Source organism: Leopardus geoffroyi, chromosome B3 (assembly GCF_018350155.1).
Source record: "Leopardus geoffroyi isolate Oge1 chromosome B3, O.geoffroyi_Oge1_pat1.0, whole genome shotgun sequence".
Lineage (NCBI taxonomy): Eukaryota > Metazoa > Chordata > Mammalia > Carnivora > Felidae > Leopardus > Leopardus geoffroyi.
In genome coordinates this window covers 405,208-425,788 of record NC_059337.1, presented here as the reverse complement: position 1 = coordinate 425,788, position 20,581 = coordinate 405,208, and the positions used below count along the sequence as shown (strand labels likewise).

Here is a 20,581-nt window from a genome sequence, read left to right as displayed (position 1 = left end):
GCAGGCTCCAGGCTCCCAGCTGTCAGCACAGAGCCCGACGCGGGGCTCAAACCCACGAGCCGTGAGACCCTGACCTGAGCTGAAGTTGGAGGCTTCACCGACTGAGCCTCCTAAAGAAGGTGCCCCTAAAGAAAGTTGCAGTTTGGCGGCATTGATCACACTCCATCCTTCTTTTTCTTAATTCCTTCGTGGCACCGGTCCCACCACGATTTAACAGGTTACCATACACTTAATGTTCACTGTCGGTCTTCCCCGGAAGTATGCGGACTCCTTAGGTCAGAGGCTTGCCTTGTTTTCCATGATATTTTCCAGTGCTTAGCGCAGTGCTGGGCAGATTCAACAATAAATGATTCTGAACAAACGGGTGTATATTTATGAACACAGAGAAAGACGAGTATAAAAGACGCACTGCCACAGCTGGGTTTCATACGGTGGGGAAGCGGGGAGGGGGTTGGCAAGGCCCAGAAGGCGCTGGATATTCCATTTTCTTGCCAGAACATTGACATTCTCGCTCCTCCCAGGCTTGCTTAACCCCGAGATGGGGAGCTTACCCCTTGTCGCCCTTGGAAAGCTGAGGGAGCAGCTTCCCCCCGGGCGCCCAGCAGCTGCTGAAGTTGCTCCACATCCCTGGCCCCGAGGGGCCTCCTCTCTGCACCCAGTCTTTGGGTGGGCGGTGCTGGGAGAGGCGGCTGGGAGCCCAGGGGAAGTGTGGCCCCTTCGCCACCCTTCCCTGGGCCAGACTCCACCCTCCAGGCTCCGGGCTCCTGCCTCCAGGCCCCCCTTCCGGCTTCATCTCCCCGAAAACTAGGCTCTCCTCTGCCGCTGCTGCTTCTGTGCCCCCAGGGGCTCCTCGTTTCTTCCTCCGGCCCTGGCCGCCCCCAGTCCGGCCACACCGGCCTGTCCAGACCTAGAAGTTAGCCTGGTCCCTGCCTGACCGGTCTGATGGCACCTGTAACCCCTCCACACCCACACGTTCAGTCCTTCTGGTGCCCTTGCCTGCCACCCAGGGAATCCACAACCTTCCAAACCTAGAAGGAAGCACCCCTCTCTCTGGTTCCTGTGAAGGCCTCCTCCAAGCTGGGGGAGAATCGAACAGGGGCTCCGGACATACGCAGCGGTGCCCCTGATGGATGGCACGGCCCGCCGCCACAGCCTCGAAGGGCACAGGCCAGCCCCGGCTGCAGCTCCGCGGGTCCCACCTCTCTGGCCCTGGCCTGGCTCCTTCCCTCCAGACACTGCCCGTGCCGCTCAGCTCCACGGGGGTCGGGCCGCTGGGCAGACTTCCTCTGTGTCCCAGTTCCCGCCTCCCCCTCGACCTCCAGCCTCCCCTCTGCAACCCTGGACAGACATGTCTGCCTCTGGCTGTTGCAGGAACGCAGGCCCGCCATCTCCAGGGCGGTGGCTACAAGCCAAGACAGAAGACGGGCAGGCCTTGGTGGAGGCCTTTGGTGCTGGGCCTGCAGGGCAGAGATCAGAGACGGGTTTTGCAGCAGCTGTAGCCACTTTTGACTTTAGAACAGAGTTCTCTCCTCTCAGCTGCACAAGGCTGACAGAGCAGGAATGTCTTCCCCGGTTGACAGATGGGGAAACTGAGGCTCAGGGAGGCCATCTTGCCCGGGGTCAGAGTAGGTCCGGAGCAGAGCTGGATGGGAACCCCAGGCACGAGCCCAGCACGGCCCAGGGCTGCTCGGAGAGTTCCCGGCCTTGCCAGCATGCTTACCGTGCCCAGGAGGCTGGCCTGCTTCTGAAAGTGGGTGCCATCCACCCCAGCTAACAGCGAATCGTCTCCTGCAAGGTCAGTGGGGGTCAGTGTCCTGTCTTCCCTTGCACAGAGGGTGATGGTGAGGCTCAGAGAAGATCAGTAGCTAACCCAAAGCCCCCAAGCGGGAGAGCAGAGGGGCTGGCCCTCCAGCTCTGGGTCTCCAGGCCCCCTTTTCCCCCGACGGGCACTCTGCCCCATTTGACGGCCTCCCTTTCGCGGTGTCTGCAAAGCGGGCTCAGCCTGTGCGGGCCCTGGTGCTCAGCCCCTCCAGAGCGGCCAGGCCTGAGCCAGGCACAGGACCCCTCTGCCACCCTCGTCACCTCAAAATAGGGTCCTGACCCCCACCTTGACCCTTCACTCACGGGGACAGGGAACCCTCAAGAAACTGCAGAGATAGTTTCTTCCGGCCAAGGGCTGAGGTTTTGGGGCCTGTGAGTGCTTTGCCCCCGGGAAGGAGTGGACGTGGCAGGGCCACCGGTGTCCAGAGCAGTCCAGAAACTGCCCCTGGGTGAGGGAGTCCTGGCCGGCTTTCCTCAAGGGGTCTAGTGACCCTCCCTGTGTGGCCCATGTCCAGGGAGGGGCTGGACCCCATGCCTTCGAGGCCCTGCAGGCAAGGAGCCCCTGCTTCTGGAGACCCAGCTCCCGGCCCTTGGAGGGGCCTCTGTGCCTGAGGCCCGTTGGCGTTCATTCCTCCCCCCCTCACGCCCCCTCCGCATCGGAACAGTGGCCTCCGTGGCCTCAGAGCTGGCGATTACCCTGGCCTTCTTCCGGTTCGCCCTCCAGGCCCTGGGCCTCCCCCATCCCGGAATCCCCAGACTTCTGTCACAGGCTGCCCAGTGCCATGTCGTCCCTCTGCCTGCAGGTGTGTCCTCTCCTTTCCCAGTGTCCTGCCCTCTTGGTCACACGTGACCCGGAGCCAGTGCCCCCGGTTAGAAGCATCTCTCCCGACCCCTTGGCCAGCACCCCTTCTGGGCACAGAGCACGGATGTCTGGACTCTGGGGGGTGTCTGCCGTTCCCCTGCCCCCGGGCCGGGTCCCCTCTTCACAGGAGCCCCTGCTCCGTGGACGGTCAGAGCCTGGGCCAGAGCAGACGCCGTGTCTGACTGATTGAACCTGCTTCCTCTGACTCACAAGTTGGTGGAACATGCACAGTGGAAGGACTTTGGGGAAGCTGCGGCCCAGAGAGGGGCAGGGCCCTGCCAAGGCCACACAGCCAGCGACTGCTGAGCCCTCTGGCTCTCCCTTCCTCGTCCATTATCAACTCCACGGGCCAGAGGGCCCCTGTGTTCTTGTGGACCGAGCGACCCTCCCCCCATCCAACAGCAGCCTCTCGCCCAAGCCCCTGGGGGGCAACTCACTTTTCGGTTGAGCCCCCGTTGGCCACACAGGGGAGCGGACACAACAGCAGCTCCAACGACTCACGTCCCAGCCCAGTGCTCCTTCCAGACGTCAACCAGACCCTTCCCTCCATTTCCCAGATGAGGAAACTGAGGCTCGGAGAGCCAAGCCGCTTGCCCAGGTCCATGAGGTAGAGCCCCGACCCCACACACAGGCCTGACTGCCAGCTCACCTGGCTGCTGAGCTTTCCCGGGGGGCCCGGCCAGCCTGTGGGGCATCTCCACTCTCCGGCACGCTGGGGTCCTCGGGGGCAGCCGCGTCCGGCTTCAGAGCTGCGTGGCATCAGCTGCGGGCACCTGCGTGGGAGCCCAGTGTCCCCCTGGGCGAGGGCTGGCCTCGAGTGGGCAGTGGGGGCGGGCCCAACCAGGCCCTTTCCGCTCTCTTTTTAGAAGCTCAAACTGCTCCTCAGTGGTGACGTTGCTCAGGAGAAAACTTTCCTTTTCTTGGAGGTTTTGTTTCACTGGAGATTAGGGGAGAGAACATCCTCCCTGGCCGTATGGGCCACACCAGGGCACAAGAGCTCAGCACCTGAGTGCACCGGGCCCGCCGAGGCCATCCCAAGCACCCACGCCCTGCGACCTCACCGTCTGCCTGCAGACACAGCCCCGGGAGGGGCTCTCACCTCCGGCCACCTGTCCAGCCCTGGGAGGGGCAGCTCCTGCCCGCAAGGAGCCCCATCTGGGGGAAAGAGAGACATTCCCAACCCTGACAACTGTCCTGTCCGACAAGCATCTGCGCCGAAGCAGACACGACCGTGACCGTGCAGGAACGCTGCCCCCTCAGTTAAAGCATAGAAGGGTGTCAACGGGGGTGTGCAGGCAGCCATGGATAGATGCACGTGGGTCAGCGAGGTTAGAGGGCTTTGTCCGAATACCAGACCCCCCCAGCCCCACCCCTCCGCACTTGGGCTGTGTATTGCTCTCTGAGGGCGGCCGGGACAGAGCACCACAGAATGGGGGGCTCAACACACAGAGGTTTATTGCCTCACAGTCTGGAAACCAGAAGTGTGCGGTCTGGGCACGAGCACCCCGGGCTCCCTCCCGGGCTCTAGGTGAGCGTCTTTCTCCTCTTCCAGCTGCTGGGGGGGGGGGGGGGGCTGTTCTGAATGACAGTAATTCAAGGTAGCCACGCTTTGGGTTCCGTGGAGGAAGACTTTATTAATTATCGGGGAAGGGGATATAAGGAAGTAAAGAATTAGAATAAACGTAAAGAGGGAGAGAGTTCAGAGAACAGAGAAGGGTCCGTACGTCAGGTCAGGTCCTCAGAACATTCAACCTCCCGGCTGGGGGAGCCCTGCGGTGAACGGCCCTGTTGGGGTCCTGACTGAGGGTCCTGGGCAAAGCGTCCTCCCCTCGGGTGAGGCTTCTGACTATTCCTGCCAGGTCAACATAGGCACCGCCTGTGTGTGATCTGTGGTTAGTCACGGAGTTTGTCTAAGTGCAGACCCCAGCCAGCTGGTTTTCTGTTTCTTCGTCTCTTATCACACCGTGATCTTAGCAGCCTGGAATCTGTGTACTCCTGTTCCCTCCCCGATCCATCCCAGGGGCGCATCCCCGTCCAGCTCGAGGAGGAACTCAGGCACATTAATCCCTCTTGATGTCAGGAACAGAAGGGCCCGTTCTGACCCTGAGGTCAGATACAGAGCACAAGCCAACGAAGCCCCCCGTGGGTGTGCACGTGCAGTTCTGGGCAGGAATGCACAAGCCACACCGAGATTTTACACGGAACAGGTGGCTAGCTGCCCTTGATGGCCTGGCTCGTGCGTGTCCCACCCCCATCTCTGCTGTGACTGGCTTCCTTCCTTGTGCCCACGTCCCTCCTTGTCTCCTTTTACAAGGACAGCAGTCATTAGGCCAGGGGCCACCTAATCCCAGATGGTGTCATCCTAATTAACCACATCGGCAGAGACCCTACCTCCAAGTAAGGTCACATTCCGAGGCTCCGGTGGGCGTGAGTTCTGGGGACTGATTCAACCCAGCGGTAACTATATACAGGAGGTGTTGGTGGAGATTCCTGCGAGGCGTCCCCAGAGGGGTCGGAGGGTTCAGCTGGGCCCCCGGGAATGCCGTCTGCACTGGTGGTGGCAGGTGGCTGAGTGCAGCTGAGAAGGAGTCCGGCTGTCTCCAGGGACATTCGGGCCTCAGCCTCGGGCCTTGGGGGGCTGCCTCCAGTGCCGCTGAAGGTATGCAGGACAGGAGGCCTGAATCTTCGCCCACGCCCCCTCCCCTGTGACCTGGGGTGAAGGCCTGAGACTGGCCACCTGGACACGGAAGGTGACGGGGGCCTGCGTTCCTGGGTGGGTGTGCCAGCAAGACTGTGCCTGGCGTGACCTGGGAGCCCCCAGCCAAGGGGCAACGGGGTCAGAGAAGAAAGCTGTTGAATCCTTGGCTAAGACGAAGGCCTGGGAGGGTTTGGAAGGCCGTGTGAGCAGGCCTGGCAGGTGCATCCCGCTCCTCCTCCCTCAGGGTCTTAGGGGTCCTAGGAAGGGGTGCGGGGAGGGGCCTGGCAGCCCTCTCCTCAGAGCAGGCAGTGGACCAGGGGCCCGACTGGGGGGGGGGGGCAGAGTTGAGGGCTGGCAAGAGACGCCGCTGGTGCCCCACGGGGTGTCAGGACCACAGGCACATGCCATGCAGGGGATCGGTGCCGGGCTCGGCGATGAAGGGAGGGGTGGGGAGCAGCCCAGGCTGGTTTAGCTGAATGGACAGTCAGCCTGTCCCACTGGGAAGGGCAGCGGTGATGGTATGCTGGTTATTCTGCTCTGCCCCTCAGAGTCCCTGAGCTGTGTGCCTGTCACTGGGGTTGAGTCAGGCCGACACCGGGGGACACGGGGTGGAGGGAATGGCTGGGGGCTGGCTCCCGTACGTGGCCCCCAGCAGCCCAGGGTAGGGCTGCCCTGCCCTGATCCGTGGCCACAGGCCAACTCTGGCTCTCTGCTGCCCCCTGTCCCCTGGGGTCCCGTCACCTGCCCTCTCACCTCTCTGACCCACCCCTCACGAAAGTCTCCAAGTGCCCTTTGAGTGGCTGTATCTTACTTGCCTGATGTAGGGGGACACGTAAAACATACGAAGGGGGCAGATTGTCGAGTGGGGACAGGGTTTCCTTTAGGGGTGGTGGAATGTTCTGGAAGTAGATAGAGGCCGTGGTTGCACAACATTGTGAATGCACTAAGCGCCGCTGGGTTGTGCAGTTCAAAATGGTTCACTTTATGGGACCCTCACCCCAATGAAAGGTGCAGAGGGCTCGCGGTGAACAGGACCCCCCTTCCCCGCCCCTCCCCCCTTCCCCTCTGTCTCTTGCATCAGGCTGCAGGTGTTCTGGACACGGACAAGGTGGCACACACGGCATGCACACCGGCACCTTGCTTCCTGCACTTGACGATACTTTCTGGAGGGCTCTTTTCGGACGAACGGCGTCTGCACGGAGCCCCAGGACAAGTTCCCGCAAGCAGAGCTGCGGGGGTTCGACCTGCAGTTAAAAACAACAGTTTTCGTGACGCGGACACATTGGACATTCCGCCACTAGGAAGAACTGGGGCAAAGGTTTTAAAACATTTTCACCAAGTTACAGAGAGAGAAATGTGGGTTTGTGGCCAGGGAAGCTGTGCATTCGGCGCCAGCTGGAGGGCCCGCCTCGCCCACCGGGCACCTGGGGGGCAGGGTGGGGTGGGGAGGGCTTGCCGCCCACCAACAGGTGTCTGCAGGACAGGGTCTCCAGGATGCTGCGGGCCCAGTGCGGGAAGACGGGGCTGCGGATGGGGTGGGTATTCTCTGTTGGAGTGTGGGAGGGAAGTCCCTGAGGTCACAGGCCGCGTGTGTGTGTCCGCATTTGTCTGCAGCTTTCTAGGGAGAGGACTCCCAGCCCTTAGTAGACCCCAAGACTACCGGACAGTGAGCCCCAAGCTTTACACAGATCCGGCTTCAGCTTGTGATCTTCGGTTCAGGGGCTGGGCAACCTCGGGAAGGGACTGCACCCCCCAGCCCTGCCGCGGTGGGTGGGCTCGTAATCGCGACTCCACGCTGTGAGAGTCGTGGGTGAGGAGAGAACCACAAGTTTGGGAAGGGGCCCAGCACGGAGCCCGTTGTGCCAATAGCCTGGTCTCTGCGTCCTTAGTTCCCTGAGGAGGACGATGTCCCCGCCCCGCCCCCGCCCCAGTGGCAAAGGTTCCCAGATGCTGCTGACCTGGAACAGGAGGTGAGAAGGGGCACACAGAGCCCCTCCTCCTCCCCAGAGATTAGAGGCAGCCGGGCTTGGGGAAGGGGAGGGGAGGGGAGGGGGCGGGGCCAAGGGGATGGGGGTGTCAGTGCTGCTGGGGTGGGGGTTTCGGGAATGGAAGTGGGGCTTCGGGAATGCGGGGGCGGGGGCGGGGGCAGGGTTGCGGGGGGGGGGGGGGGAGGGAAGGGAGGAAGGGGCGGGGTTGGGGTGGGTCAGGGTTGCCAGAGGGAGGAGTCCTGGAAGGGACCCTGGGGCACGCACTGCGTGGGGAGGGGGGGGGGGTGGAGACCCTCCCTCCGCAGAGGTGGACGAGTGCACCTGAGTGAGCCTTCCTGAGCACAGAGGGGTCTCCGCCCCGCGCAGGTCCCGTTCTGGCTGAAGTCTGAGGGCGCGTTGCTCCTCTGCCAGACCCACCGCAACACCTCCCTTGTCAGAATAAAATCACGGTCTTTACCCTGGTCCAGCAGGCCCGCTGTGATCTGGCCCCCCACCATCTGCCATCACCTCCTACAATGCTTTGCCCCACCAGCCACACGGGCCTCCTGGCTGTTCCCGCTGCCCTAGGGCCTGTGCACGGCGTTCCCTTGGCCAGGAACACACCGTGCCATACACCAGCGGGCATTTCACCTCCCTCAGCCTTGCTCTGGTGTCACCTTCCCAGGAGGCCTTCCCCAGCCACTCCGGCTGGAAGGGCAGGCCCACCCAGCGCTCCCCACCCCCTTTCTGTGCTCCTACCGTCACCTAATTCTGGGATACTGTGGTTTTTATCATTTACCTGTCCACTAGGATGCACATTCCCAGAAGACAGAGATTTCTTTTTTCCCTCTCTACCACGGTACTCACAAACGGTGCCTGGCAGACGACAGGTGCTCAGTAAATATTTGGCAAACGAGTGACCTGTGCCCCATGAATGTAAATGTGGATAGCTGTGGCCCCTGGCCACGGGGCATAATAAAGAGCTCCTTTTGGAGATAGCACCTGAGTGTCTCCCCCTAGAAAGGGGCAGACGCGATGACTCAACCTGAAGGCGTGCTGTTTGATGATTACAGGAAACAAAACAAAAGGTGATTTGGAACACCAAGAAACAACTTGCAGAGGTAAACCTGGGGCAAGTATGAATCGGCAACATTGTAGAGAACAGCTAGTCCCTGATCCTCCGCGGGGGCTCCAGGGGTGCAGCCCGTCTGTGGGGGGTAAGCTGTCTGGACGATGAAGGCCAGTTTCCCAGGCCATCCCAGAGCACTGTCACAGCGTGCACACCTCTGGCATCTGGCAGCCTTAGATACTCTCGCTTTCCCCGACCCACTTTCAAAATTTAGAAATTGCCTCTGGTTTCATCGTAAGCCAGCGAAGATCCGTGAAGTCAGAAAGCCAAGGACTCACCTTGACACACACGTTTCCCAGTGCATGCTAAAATCAATACAAGACTTGCAAAACATGTTTGTATCCACCTGGAATACCTGATCGTGGGACACTTTTGGGATCTGCTACAGAAAAGGCTGGGGAAATGGGTTCTACTTTCAATGAGGATTGGAATTGTTTTTCATTTGAACAACGCCAACATCAAGGAATGCCTGCCAGGAAGATTCCAGTGGGTAAGTGGGAGTGGGGTGCTTGGGACCCCCATGTTACACTGGGGACTTTCGGGTTCCGTGCACGTGGCTGGACTGCAAGGTGGGGGCGTAATAAGCGTGTTTTTAAAGGTGCGGAAGCAGATGATCGAGCCAAAACTCAGAACACAGTGACCGAGCATTGCCAGGAGGCTGGAGGGAGTTAAGTGTTATGAGCTAAGTCACCGTGTGTAGTTTACTGCTGAAAAACCAAGACCTCGAGAGATAAACCTGTGGAACTTTATCAAGAAAGAGGTGTTGCGAACAGAAATGGTTAAAAATAGATAAATGAAACCCACGCAGGCCTCCAGGGCCCCTTCAGCATCCGCTCCCCTGGGCTACTTTTCTGTTACCAGGCATGTGTGTTACTAGGGCCTGGTTTTTGTTTTCTGTTTTTAATTTCCAAATGCTGATCCCTGGGTGGAAGGCTCTGAGTCCAAGTCCAAGCAAAGCCTCAGCAAGTCAGGAGAACTAGAGCCCCGGGCCCAGCGGCTCCCACCGCCCATTTTCCAAGAACACGTCCACCCCGGCAGGATGTTCCGTCAGCCGCCCTGCTGTGCCCTGGACAGCCCAGCAGCCCGAAGCCCAGCGTCAGGGCCCTGTACACCTGAGGGCTCTGTGGCCAGGTCTGCGTCAGTGTCCCCCGGGGCCCCTCTCCTCACTGGACAGGTGGGGTCCCGGGCTCAGAGCGGGCTTTCCTCCAGCTCTGGACAGAACCCAGGGCTCCCGAGGTTCCGACTCCTCTCCCAGGGCCTCAGGCTCTCAGGACTCACCCCCAGGGCAGAGCTTTCCTGAAGCAGGGAGGCAAGAGCGAGGTGTGTTGGGGTTCCGACCAGGGGCACAGGGCTGCCAAGAGCAAGCCCTTTGAGGAAGGAAGTTGGGACGGATGGCAAGGAAGTGGGTGAAGCCAGAGGCCCGCACGGCCTCTGTGCAGGAGGAGACACCTCCTTCCCTCACCGGCCAGGCCCAGACGGAGGGCCGCACAGCCTGTGTCCTCCGGGGCCGGGCGGCCCAGGGCAGAGGCCGGACACCGGTGTGGGATTAGCTACGCGACCCGGGACGAGCCAGCCCCAACCGAGTCTGTTTCTTCACCTATAAAAGGGGGACTCTTGGTTGCAAGGGGCAGAAGCCCCAACTGAAGCCAGCCGGCGATAAAAGGACAACAAAATGTTGCACTCCAGGGCAGGGCTGACAGGGCACGAGGCAGGCTGAGGGGGGCAGCCTGGGCCTCACGCCTCGCCAGCCGGTTCCCTGTCTGTCCCTGACGCCTCGTCTCTGGCTCTGCACCGGCTCCCTCGTGTGGACACATAGGACCCTGGAAGGAGCCGGCGGTGTGTTCCCGCCCGGGGCCTCTCAGCAGAAAGGTTCCAAGTGCAGAGCACAGGGCCTGTCCGGATGTCCCACGGGATGTGACAAAGAGCTGTTTTCTTGTGCAACGGTGGGCGGCTCACTACCTTGTATTTGCTTTCGTGCCTCATTCCCCACCTCCCCCCCCCCCGCCCCAACAGCTGTGCCCTAGGAATACAGAACTAACAAAGTCTTACAGCAGAAGCTTTGCCTTGGGGTCTGTTTCCTAGAGAACCTGGGATGAGATAGCTGCTCATAAGCTGTGTGACCTTGGATACTTGCTTAATCTCTCTGTGCTTCAATTCTCTCATCTGAAAAATGGAGTCATGGGTTACACTGACTTATGGAGTCATAGGAACTCCTATCTCATGGGTTACACTGAGTTAAACATGCAGAAGGCACCGGGAGATGGGGAAGCTTTCTTTTTTTATTTTTATTTTTTTAAGTTTGTTTTTATTTATTTTGAGAGAGAACAAGAGTGAGCAGGGGCGGGGCAGAGAGAGAGAGAGAGAGAGAGAGAGAGAAGGAGAGAGAGAGAATCCCAAGTAGGCTCTACACTGATAGCACAGAGCCCAACGTAGGGCTTGAACTCACAATCCTTCAGATCATGACCTGAGCGGAAGTCAAGAGTCGGACGCTTAACCGACTGAGCCATCCAAGTGCCCATGCCTCTAATTTTACAATTGAGGAAACTGAGGCCCAGAGACAGGAAGTAACCTGGCCAACGCGAGGGAACGGGCAGAGACAAGGAGTATATTGGGGGAGGAGGCACACAGGTCCCATCCCCAGCCTGGCACAGAGCCCTCTGGAACAGACCCCCCCCCCAACATCAGGGAGCCGGGGGGCCCTGTGGCTTCTGCTTGGGTCGCTTGTGTCTGTGGCCTCTCCAGGGGATGGCCGGGAACGGGGAGCATGGGCGCCCCCGCCAAGGCCTCAGAGTCCTGGTGAGTGGCCCAGACAGCCAGGAGCCAGGGCTGAGGCAGCGGTAGGCCAGCACCGGTCACCATGGGGGCTGAACATCCAGGCGTGGAGTTTGCTCTCTGCCCAAACCCTGTGTCCTACTTAATGGCAAACCTCTAAGACCAGGCAGTGGGGTGAAAGAGAGGAGTGTCTTTAGCAGAGTCAGGCTGGGGTCCTCTCAGGTTCTAGCTGACCCTTTCCTATTCCAGGCCTGCTCCTTGATGTCCGGGTGGCACTAGCTGGGACCAAATGACACTCCCAGGTAAGCTCACACTCAGATGTGAGTGCCAGCAGCCTGACCTCCTAAAACAGGAGAGGGGAGCAGGGTTACACTGGGGCCCCTCGTGCCCAGAGCAGCCACATCCAAGGCTGGTGTGTGTCAGGACAGCCCCATCATCGTACGGATGGGGACACTTTGGGAGGATGAGACATGCCAGCGTCACAGCCGGCCGAACAGACCCAGGTGTCCAACCCAGGCTGGGGTATGCAGAGCGGATGTGACCGAACTCAAGGGCTTTATCCCCCAGGGATACACAACCCGAGGGTGTGTTGCAAGCAAAGAACTTTGTATTACTTGTTCCAAGTGAGGAGACAGGGAGATCGCTCTCAAAGCACCGGCTCCCCGTGGGGTCAGCGCAGGAAGCTCTCACCGGGGGGGCTGGGGGCAGGGGCAGGGAGCTTGAGTAAGCAGGTCAACTGTGGACACACGTCGGTGTGCATGCACACGGTGTGTACCCTGTAGGTCCGAAAGATGGTAGAAAACTCCACCCGCAGCAGGGACACTTCGGGTTTTAATGAGCTAAGGGTAACGTCCACCCGGGGGGCTGCTGTGCCGGCCCTTAGCTCGTGCTCACACTGGGGGCCTGGCCCTGGCCTGGAGCTGTTAGTTCTGCAAAACCAAACTCCTCCCTTGCCTTTGTCACTTCCCTTCCCCGCTTCACCTGCTGTTTTCAGCCCTCTGATTCCAGTGACTTCCAGACGCAGCCTAGCTGGCACCCAGGGCTCCACGAACGGTGGGTGGGGGCTCAGAGGAGGCCCACGGACCCAGGGGATGGGTCTTCCCTTCTCGAGCTCCAGGCGCCTGTGGAACTCAGCACAGGGCACAGTCACAGCGGAACGAATGCTGCCCAGGCGTCTAAAAACCTTCTTTTTCTTTTTCCAACTGAGAATCTGATTGCGTCAATAGACTGGTCGGACTTCAAGAACTTCACTCTTTACGGAGGCTGTCCTGGGGCGGGACTGAGACAGACCTTGAGCCCCCAGCCCTCAACACGGCGGAGTGGAGCCCCAGGGGGAGACAGCCCTCATCCTAGCCTACTGGGGCCTCTGGAGCCACCTTCAGTCAGCCCTTTCTGAGGACCTGCATTACCGAGGAGCCCCATCACCCCTGGGACCGTCTCAGCATTCGGAATTGAGTCCTCTCGGGTTTTGCCACCGTTTGGAAAGAGCATTCGCTCCACAGGGCCGTGGGGGCCTGAAGAGTTGAGGTAAAGTTGCAGAAAGTGGGGAGAGCCCAGGGAGAGAGCCTGTCTCCCTCACCCCAGGCTTCCCACACTCACCTCCTCTGGGAAGCCTTCCCGGATGCCCCTGTATTCTCCGAACTTTCCTGGCATCTTCCACGGAGACTTCCTCCCTGCCCCCTCTGCTCGTCGGGGGCCTGCTCTTCCTGGTGGCCCCGAGGCCCGACCACACGCAGTGCAGGGATGAGGAACACTGGTCTGCTTCTATGGGGTTCCGGCCCAGCTGGGAAGGGAGCCTTGGACGTCAGGAACAGCGGAGAAAGGACCAATGTGTAAATCAAGCCGCTGTTTTCCAGGCTCCATGCTAAAGCATGTTACACACATTCTCCACTCTAACCCTCGTGTAACCTTCTAAAACTGCCATGATTATGAGGACACTAAGACACACAGACGTTAAGCTGCTGAGGTCACACGGGCAGCACATGCCAGAGCCCTACTCTGAGCCCCAAAGGGCCACCTGTCAGAGCCATCATCCACGCGTGGGGCTCAGGGGTAGAGGCGGGCGAGGGGTGGCTTCCTGGAGAAGGGGGGGGCATGCGGGCGGGGACAGGAGGGTGGGTGTGGACTGAACCCTAGTTCCCGCGTTTGAGGGTGTGATTGCAGGCTAAGGGTTTGGGGCAGAATTATGGCCCCCAAATGTCCATGTCCTGACCCAACCCGTGAATACGTTAACTCCCACGTCAAAAGGGACTTGGCCAATTTGGTCAAGTTAAGGATTTCAAGATCATCCCGGATTATCCGGGTGGTCCCATGTGGTCCCAAGGGTCCTTCTAGGAGGGAGGCAGGAGGGTCCGAGTGAGGGGAGATGTGACAAGGGACAAAAGTCAGAGAGAGAGCGGAAGCCGTCACACCACCGATGGAGGAGAGGCCACGCGCCGAGGAACCCAAGTGGCTTCCGGGGAAGCTGGGAAAGGCAAGGAAAGGGGTTCCCTCTGGAGCCTCCAGGCGGAACGCAGCCCAGCCAACGCCTTGACTTTCGCCCCGCGGGGCCTGCTCTGGACTGCTGGCCTCCAGCCGCTGGGAGAGAACACGTGTGTGTTCCAACGGCAGCGGCCAGAGCAGACACGGGGCTCGGGACAGCACCGCCCTTCAGAAAGCCAGATTCAGTCCTACCTTCCGTCTTCCGGGCCCTGTGATGGGTCTCGGGGACACAGTGGCCAGGGGGACACCGCCCCGGGCCCGCTGTGCTAGGGGCCCCTCGAGCCGAGCAGGTTATCAGTAAGTGGCAGCCGACAGAGCCCGCTCCCTGGCTGCACGCAGGGCCCCTGTTTATCGGAAAGGGGCTTATCTGGATGGTGGGGCCGGGCTCTGCAGGGGCGAGGCGGTGCCCACTGCTGCCCACACGCCCCGCGGGGGGTCCTCACCGCACCGAGTGGGGGTCTCCACAGGCCTGCGGGGAGGCATGAGGGGTCAGCACCGGCGCCGACACACAAGTGCCCGAACACCGCCCGGCACATCCGCGGCTACACTGGCCCCGAACTGGAAACGACCCGCAGGCCATCCGCAGGGCGGTTCGGGGGCCGCCTTCTGGCTCGGTGGGGCACTAGAACGGCCCCAAAAACATCTGCTAATTCTCATCAGGCTCACACTGAGCCAGAGAGCACCTCTGGCACGACCCTGCTCACGCAGTGTTCACAAGGAGGAAACACCACTCTGCGTGTTGGACGTCAGGTGGGGCTGCCCGTCCGGGCGTGACCGGGGGCGCTGGGCTTCGGGAGAACTGGTGACAGTCCGCTGAGCGGTGTACTCACGGACAGTGTCTTTTCTGAGTGTGCGTTATATTGCGGTAAGAAGTTCATTTTTATTTTATTTCATTTTATTTTTTAATTTTATTTTTTAAATATGGTCATTTTTTAAAAACATTTATTTATTTTTGAGAGAGAGAGAGAGAGGGAGACAGAGGATCTGAAGCAGGCTCTGTGCTGTGAGCACAGAGCCTGATGTGGGGCTCGAACTCACAAACTGTGAGATCATGACCTGAGTTGACATCAAGGGTTGGCCGCTTAACTGACTGAGCCACCCAGGTGCCCCAGAAGTTCATTTTTATTTTTATTTTTTATTTTTTGAATTTTAATTTTATTTATTTATTTATTTATTTAATTTACATCCAAATTAGCATATAGTGCCACAATGATTTCAGGACTAGATTCCCTAATGCCCCTTCCCCATTTAGCCCATCCCCCCTCCCACACCCTCTCCAGGAACCCTCAGTTTGTTCTCCATATTTAATGAGTCTCTTCTGTTTTGTCCCCTTCCCTGTTTTTGTATTATTTTTGTTTCCCTTCCCTTACGTTCACCTGTTTTGTGTCTCGTGAAGTCCTCATATGAGTGAAGTCATATGATTTTTGTCTTTCTCTGACTAATTTCTCTTAGCATAATACCCTCCAGTTCCATCTGCGTAGTTGCAAATGGCAAGATTTCATTCTTTTTGATTGACGAGTAATACTCCATGGTATATATATATATATATATATATATATATATATATATACCACATCTTCTTTATCCATTCATCCATCGATGGACATTTGGGCTCTTTCCATACTTTGGCTCTTGTCGATAGTGCTGCTATAAACATGGGGGTGCATGTGTCCCTTCGAAACAGCACACCTGTATCCCGTGGATAAATGCCTAGTAGTGCGACTGCTGGGTCATAGGGTAGTTCTATTTTTAGTTTTTGGAGGAACCTCCATACTGTTTTCCAGAGTGGCTGCACCAACTTGCATTCCCACCAGCAGTGCAAAAGGAATCCTCTTTCTCCGCATCCTCGCCAACATCTGTTGTTGCCTGAGTCGTTCACGTGAGCCATTCTGACAGGTGTGAGGTGGTATCTCACTGTGGTTTTGATTTGTATTTCCCTGACGATGAGTGATGTGGAGCAGTTTTTCATGAGTCAGTTGGCCATCTGGATGTCTTCTTTGGCAAAGTGTCTGTTCATGTCTTTTGCCCATTTCTTCACTGGATTATTTGTTTTTTTGGTGTTGACTTTGATAAGTTCTTTATAGATTTTGGATACTAACCCTTTATCTGATATGTCATTTGCAAATATCTTCTCCCATTCTGTCGGTTGCCTTTTAGTTTTGCTGATTGTTTCCTTCGCTGTGCAGAAGCTTTTTATTTTGATGAGGTCCCAGTAGCTCCTTTTTGCTTTTGTTTCCCTTGCCTCTGGAGACATGTTGAGTAAGAAGTTGCTGCGGGCAAGATCAGAGAGGTTTTTGCCTGCTTTCTCCTCGAGGATTTTGATGGCTTCCTGTCTTCCATTTAGGTCTTTCATCCATTTTGAGTTTATTTTTGCGTATGGTGTAAGAAAGTGGTCCGGGTTCATTTTTCTGCATGTCGCTGTCCAGTTTCCCAGCACCACTTGCTGAAGAGACTCTTTATTCCAATGGATATTCTTTCCTGCTTTGCCAAAGATTAGTTGGCCATACGTTTGTGGGTCCATTTCTGGGTTCTCTATTCTGTTCCATGGATCTGAGTGTCTGTTCTTGTGCCAGTCCCATACTGTCTTGATGAGGACAGTAGTAGCTTTGTAGTACAGCTTGAAGTCTGGGATTGTGATGCCTCCTGCTTTGGTTTTCTTTTTCAAGATCGCTTTGGCTATTTGGGGTCTTTTCTGTTTCCATACAAATTTCAGGATTATTTGTTCTAGCTCTGTGAAGAATTCTGGTGTTATTAAGTTCATTTTTATTTTCACTTAAAGATTTATTTATTTTTGAGAGAGCGAGCAAGCCCAAGGCAGGGAGGGGCAGAGAGAGGGGGAGAGAGAGAATCCCCAGCAGGTTTCGTGCTGTCAGCACAGAGCCTGACACGGGCTCGAACTCACAAGCCCCAAGATCATGACCTAAGCCAAGGTCCAACGCTTCACTAAGATACCCAGGCGCCCCAAGAAGTTTATTTTTAAAATCACTGAGCATACACTTTGTGATAAGCACCGGATGAAACTAATATAATGCTGTATGTTAACCACACTAGAATTTACAATAAAATAAAGTAAAATGAAACAAAGTAAAATAAAATAAAAAATAACTGAGCATATGCCAGCGATTAGGGTATTTTGCTGGCTCTGCGAAACAGAGGTCTTTGTCTGGAACTGAGGACGCACAGGCTCTGACACGAACCTGCCAGCACTGAGATGCTACGTGACCCTGGGCAAACTGTGGCCCATTTTTGGGTCTCAACTTCATCCAAAAATTGGAAGGGTGTGCATGTGAGTTCTATGATTTTTGTAGAAACTGAGCAAAATGTTTGAACTGCAGCTAATCCGTATCCTCCCAGCCTTGGTTGGGGCTGGACGTGTTTTCCCGTGTCCTGTTGGTGGTCATGTGAAGATTTGGCTCCACTGCCAACCTTGGCCACAGAGACAGGTGTGTGGGCGGCTGGAGAGAACGTGGTGGGCGTTGGGATCCTTCAGATGGGCTGGAGTTTTGTGTGACCTTGGGTTAGCTACTTAACCTCTGTTTGTTTCCTCACTGGTGAAGTGAGTGTGATGGCATCCACTCCACTGGGCAGGTGCAAAGCTCAGGTAGATGCCATGCTTTCCCTACAGCTGGGGAGGACCCTCAGCCGGGTGGGGAGGACTCTCAGCGGGGTGGGGAGGGTCCTAAGGATGACATCTGATCAGTCTGACAGTTTGTTGATCCAAACTAGACAAAGAGAGTAGAAGTGGCCGGGGCCCCTTGTAGGGCAGAGGCCGTGGCATGAGGGTCTCCCCTTGCCAGCCCACGAGCCCTGGGAGGAGCGGAGGAGACGGAGAGGTAGATGCTGGTGTCCTAGGGGCCTGCCTTCGCTCCCTGTGGGACGCTCCCAGGGCCTTGTGGACGTGCCAGTAACCGCAGGGCTGGAGACGCCTCCCTGAATTCTGCTCGGGTGGGGGCCGCACTCTGTGGAGCAAACAGGACCCGGCGGGGCGGGGGGGGGGGGGCGGGGGTCCTGACACACGAGGGACAGCCATGAAGACTGCTGGCTGGGCGCTGCAGCACAGAGAATTTTCTACGGGCCTAGAGTTCCCAGTGCTGCAAGCCAGGGGGCTCTGAACTTCCGGCCTTCTGTGTGGAGGCTGGTGCTTCTCCCAGCCTGTGTCAGAGAATCCAAATCTGCTTATTTTTAATGACGTTTTCCTAATTATATTTTATACAGATGCTCATGCAAGAAAAAGGAAAAGAAAAGAAACACGTAGAAAAGCAAAGTAAGAAAATAAAAATCACCCATGATTTCATCCTCTGGAGACAGGAGCTGTGCACGCCCTTCAGATTTAGGTGCCTCGTGACCAGATATATTTTATTAGTTAGACTCTTTGGTGGCCGGTGGCAGAAGCTGACTCCGGCTATCTGTATTAATTAAAGCACACTTTGCTGGATCGGGAAAATTCCCAGACTGCCACAGCTTCACACAGGGCACATGTATTTCCTGCTGAGAGGCCCCACACAGCTGTTCCAGGAGGTGGAGGGTGTGGGGGCCACCTGGTTTCACTCAGCCACCCAGACGCCCAGGCCGAAGGTGGTTCTGGGTCTCGGGTCCCCCGTCCCCATGCAGCCACGGGCAGAGGAAGACAGCTGGTGCAGGAGGGGTCTCTGGGCGTGGCGCCCAGACCATCCCTTTGCTCTCCGTTAGCCGAATTCGGACCCATGGCCACCTGCCAGGAGGCTGAGGCTCCAGCTTGGAGGGCCAGCGTCCCTCAAGGTGCCCTGGGAGCCATGGAGCGGGAGGCTGCAAAAAGGCAGCCGTCTGTAGCCAGGGAGACCGGCCACCACAGCTGCCAGGGACCCTTCCCAGGCTCTGGGCCCCTCCCGCAGGGTTCAGCGTCTCAGACGAGAGCACTGGCGGTCAAGCCCGAATCCTACCACGTCCCTGGCCTTCCAGTAACCCCGGTGCAGGGGGGAAGGCTCTGCCCTCTGCCGGGGTCGCCCCACTCTCTCTCCAGGGAGAGACCACTCTCTGAAGGGCTACTGGGACAGGGGATTGGTGCCGGACACTCAAATAACCGTCTTTCATATTGTGCACTTCCCTGCGCTGCGTTGCTGGGCCTGGACCCTGTCCTTTGGCCGGTCCCACTCCCTGGGCCTCCCCCCACCATCCCAGAGGCCACAGCTGCCCCAGGGTTTCTACAGGATGGAGGGACGTCAAGGCCAATCTGGTCAGTGGAACTGCCCAGAGGCCTCATGGAAAGTAGCCACATGGAGTCCAAGGTGACTCAGCTTGGGCCACGTGTCACCAAAGTTTCCATGTTACGCCCCCACGTAAACAAGAAGACGTCCCCAGTCCTCCCGTTGCCACGGTGGTGACCAGCCCACAGAAAGCAGCGGGAGGGGAAGGGAAGGAGGGCCACAAAGGCAGAATTCACCTCTCGTTCCCAGTCTGGAGGTGAGTTGTCTTTGGGGGACCTCCCTCTGTGAGTTCCTGGGTCCCTGACATACCCCAGTTGGCATTTGAAAAAAATAAGTACATAACGAGATGCTCGACACGGTTGGTCCTCAGGGAAATGCCGACTGAAGCCTTGAGCCGTGACTCCCTTCACGAGATGTGACTCCAGTGGACAAGACCGGTGACAGCTGGTGTCGGGGAGGCCGCAGAGCCGCTGGAACTCCCGCACGCTCATGGCGGGGCTGCGTGATGGCCGCTGAACAATTATCCCGCGAGCGGCCGGTGTGAGCTCCTCTGTGACCCTGCGGCGCCCTCGCAGGCATTTGCCGATGAGCAGAGAAGCCCTGTGTTCACACGAAGATTGCACGCGGCTTTGTTCTGACAGGCGGGAGCCGGGAACAATGGCACGTCCCTCATCAGGATCAGGGACGAACGAACTGCCGTCTGCTCGCACGACAGAACACCTCTCGTCAACGCAAAGGAACCACTGCCCCCCACACAGCCACGGACAGACCTCAGAAACACGGTGAGCAAAAGCAGCCGGGCCGAAGGGACGCATTCGCGGGGGTCCACCAGACGTGGGTTCGAGGCAGGCAGACCCTCCCCGGGGGGACGGAGCTCAGGAGGAGCAAACTCGTGGGCGATGGAAATGCTCTCCGTCTTGACGTGGGTGGTGGTCACCGGGGTACATGTGCCAGGGGTCATCGAGCCGTCCACTTGTGCTGTGCCTTTGACCACATGTGATTTATACTCTAATAAAGTACCGTGAAAATCTGTGATCCCTTTCTGGTGAATGCTGGGCTTTTCTGACTGTGGTCCCACCTCGGCTGCTGGGCGGGTTGGGGATCCACGAGCCCGGAGGCGGGTGGAGGGGGACCTCGGACCCAAGCTCAGGATGCGGGTCACCCGGTCTCACTGGTCCTGCCTCCTCCGCGAGCCCTCGGCAGGTGAGCACGGGGTGGTCTCTGCTGCACGGTGACCTGTGGCCTCCCTGGTGGCCTCGCCACGCCCCCCACCCCCGTCCTCACTGGCAAAGAGTAACACGGCACTGCTGTTTTAACCTGCATTGCTCTGGCCCGTAGTGACGGGGAACTTCTAAAGCGTGATCACTGACCATTTTCATTTCTCTGTTCAGGGCCTGACGTCTTCTAGGGCCCGTTCCGCAAACCGCTTGTCCGCTACCCAGAAAGGAAAGACAAACGTCTGCCAAGCAAGAGTTTCCGAAGGGATTTTTACTTTTCCCTGCGAGATTGTGCTCCTCTTTTCTGTGCTTCTCCTGGGAGGGGTCCCTTCTGCGGGTGTTTCTTTTGTAACGACGGTGACAACGGAATCAGATGATCGTCAGAGTAGGTAAAACCGGGTCAAATCCCTCAAATCCGACAGCCTCAAATCCAAGCTCCCCCACGGCTTCT

General features: G+C 57.9%; 2 long non-coding RNA genes across 3 annotated transcripts; both read left to right on the top strand.

Annotated features, from left to right (window-relative positions):
* Positions 1 to 4,809: 4,809 nt before the first annotated feature.
* On the top strand, positions 4,810 to 6,724 carry LOC123581948. The gene is made up of 2 exons (XR_006704098.1): positions 4,810 to 5,600; positions 6,463 to 6,724. It is a non-coding gene; the product is annotated as an uncharacterized LOC123581948 (long non-coding RNA).
* A 900-nt stretch (positions 6,725 to 7,624) lies between these two features.
* Positions 7,625 to 19,400, top strand: LOC123582375. 2 transcript variants are annotated; one of them, XR_006704352.1, is made up of 5 exons: positions 7,625 to 8,469; positions 11,499 to 11,551; positions 12,457 to 14,595; positions 17,946 to 19,169; positions 19,284 to 19,400. It is a non-coding gene; the product is annotated as an uncharacterized LOC123582375 (long non-coding RNA). The 2 variants fall into 2 exon arrangements; XR_006704351.1 differs by lacking the exon at positions 7,625 to 8,469 and having other exon boundaries at positions 10,999 to 11,551.
* Positions 19,401 to 20,581: the final 1,181 nt, after the last annotated feature.